Below are 3,118 nucleotides of genomic sequence, written 5' to 3' on the forward strand. Positions count from 1 at the left end.
TAGCAGCGGGTCGGGTGGAGACGGGAGAACTCTCCCTCTCCGTATTATCCTCCATGCCGGGCGGCAGAGGGCTCTCCGTGAGGCTGCCGGGGGTCCCTAAAAATCACACAGAACGGGAAAATATCCATAATACACCCAAAATGTAGGAGGAGCTTCCAGACAGCAAATGGTAATTTACACTTTAAAGAGGACCTGTCATTAACTGCTGCAGGCAGGAGAAAGCATTCCCTCAGTCTCCCCTCCCCCAGTGATCAGTCTGCTGCAGGCAGGAGAACGCATTCCCTCAGTCTCCCCTCCTCCAGTGAGCAGTCTTCTGCAGGCAGGAGGAAGCATTCCCTCAGTCTCCCCTCCCCCCAGTGATCAGTCTGCTGCAGGCAGGAGGAAGCATTTCCTCAGTCTCCCCTCCTCCAGTGATCAGTCTGCTGCAGGCAGGAGAACGCATTCCCTCAGTCTCCCCTCCTCCAGTGAGCAGTCTTCTGCAGGCAGGAGGAAGCATTCCCTCAGTCTCCCCTCCCCCAGTGATCAGTCTGCTGCAGGCAGGAGGAAGCATTTCCTCAGTCTCCCCTCCCCCAGTGTTTAAAAAGCAACATTGTAACTTTGCATCCAGTCAGGGGGTGAGAGGCTGCAGCACGGGGCTGATCTGTGTCAGGCATGATTGTGGTGTCTCCGAGCTGATATCTCAGTCCAGGAAGTAGATGGCGGCTCTGACATACAACAATCATGCGATACGTTTTATGTTGGCGTGTGCCGTCATCTCTGACCGATCGGTGGCGGTCACTCACCTGCTGTAACATTCTCCGTTACCGATGCGGTCAGAGTCTGTGTGGTTGGAGGCGGCTGGGTCAGTATCGGCCCGGTCACCCCTCTGGTCTCCGGATCCGTGTACCCTTGGCTGGGTCCTCCACTGGTACCGTTGGCCTCTTGTGGCGCCTCAGTAATGGCGGACGTCTCGATGTTGGATTCAGAGGCGGCGATCGGCGATGGGGCCGCGGATGGAGGCGGGTCAATTACTCCCATCGTCTCATTACCCTTCCCTCCCCGTCCGATGTCTGAAAACCCCGACACCGCCGAGCTGGACTCATCCAGGACTGTGGAGTTCACAATGGACGGGGGCGTGGCAGCGGGCGGGACTTCCGTTCCAAGATCTGCACTCTGATTGGTGGAGACTTCCTGCGCAAATCCTGAAACCAGAAAAGAACAATTGTAACAACGGGGACGGCTAATGGGGGCAGGATTCATATAGTGCCGACATATACCGCAGCGCTGTACAGAGGAGCTTACACTCTAATGTCCCCTCCCCCCGTCACATCAGTCTCTGTACAGAGGAGCTTACACTCTAATGTCCCTCCCCCACAGTCACACACTATTATGATACATTTATATAGCTCTGACATATAACGCGGCGTTGTACATTGTGTGGTGACACTTCCACATACACACACCAGGTGGCGCTCTCACACTGCGATCTTCCCTGCCTCTGCTCACAGCCTGACCGTGACGGACTTCAGCTGTCAATCACTCCGCCGTAGTTGCGGATTTTCAGGGTCGGTCCTGGTTTTGGAGATCTGATTTCTGTACACCGCGAACCCCTCTGGTTATAGGAAGGTACATGGGGGCGCGACGACGCTGTACTGAAATCTGAAGGAAGCTTTATATAAAGATTTACGTGTCTGGTCACATGACCAATGTCTTCCCCAAGATGATTGAGGGGCGATCATGTGACGGATAGCTCGGCATTCATCACATGATCGGGCAATGGAGGGGGTCACCGAAGTGCTCATGAGAGAAACGATCACATGGTTTAATCTTTCGGCGAGGAGCGCGATGGGCTTTGCACATTACGGGGACCGGCGCAGCACACCGAGCGGTTGATTTGCCATGCATTGTGGTAATGCGCTTTAACGCATGCTTTGTCGCAGCAGACAAATGTGAATGGGCCCCAAATCCAGAGCTGTTCCCTGCAGCACCTCTTCATGGCCACCAGATGGCCTCAGTCTTTCGGGTTCAAGGACCCCCAGCACGTTCCTGCCCCCTGCGCACAGCGCCCACTTCATATTGGAGTAGAGAGCGCCTATGATGTCATCACGTCACAGCTGCTATCTGAGCAGTGGCGTCACAAGGGGGGTGCGGCCTGCACCCGGGTGCCACCATTGGAGGGGTTACACCAAAATGACTCCCTCTGAAAAGTCGGGCGCTCGGTCATGGACGGAACGCCCGACAGTATCAGGAGAGAGGAGGAGACCCGGCGGTATACCTTATCCCGCCGGGTGACTGGTACCTCCTCTCTCTGCCGGCGTCCATCACCAAGATGGCCGCCAGCAGGTATCAGAATACTGCCGCACACGCGCAGTGACGTCTCGGCGGGGTGACACTCGGTTACCGCTCCGGGTGTCACCCAGCCTGGGGACACCACTGTATCTGAGGCTAACATGACACCTAGGCGATGCAGTTGAGGCGCATTTTTCGATCGCGCGACTGTTTACTGTAAACCGCACGTTTTTCAATGCATAGAGATGTCTATGGGACCCAAACCGCACGACAACCGCCCAAAAATAGCTCCTGCACCTATTCGCGTGACGGCCTCCATTGACTTCAATGCGAATCTGTGTTTTGTACAATATCGCGCGGCTCAAACAGCGCAATAAATCGCCTAGGTGTGCGCCGGCTCTTAATGTGGAGGTTTGTCCACCGCTGGAGGAGACTGAAGGGACCGCAGCTCATCATGTGACCGGACTGAAGACTTCAGCAAAACGTATAAAAGAAAGACACGGCATAACCTCCACCAAGGAAGATTCCGGACTGGGGGGGGGCGGGGTTATGACCTTATGGGAGGGGCTGACCCTGCAGTTGGGCAGTTTATGTGGAATGACCCTTTAAAATAATCATGTGCTGGGAGAAATACATACAATGGGATAATTCACCTCTCTGTGAAAATGCTCATTTCCTGCCCATCCCTTGCATCAAGACCTGCTGAGCCACTGACACTAAACAAGCATGCTGCCAGTGAAGCCGGAACGCTTCTGCATACTTGCGCCAGATCAGGGATTTAAAGCACTGATGACACTGGATGAGCATGAGAGCCAGCAAACTGACATTGGGGTACAGGTCAGCAGCAGAC

The sequence above is a fragment of the Nanorana parkeri genome, unplaced genomic scaffold (assembly GCF_000935625.1).
Source record: "Nanorana parkeri isolate BGI_ZX_2015 unplaced genomic scaffold, ASM93562v1 scaffold1997, whole genome shotgun sequence".
In the NCBI taxonomy this organism is placed as follows: Eukaryota; Metazoa; Chordata; class Amphibia; order Anura; family Dicroglossidae; genus Nanorana; species Nanorana parkeri.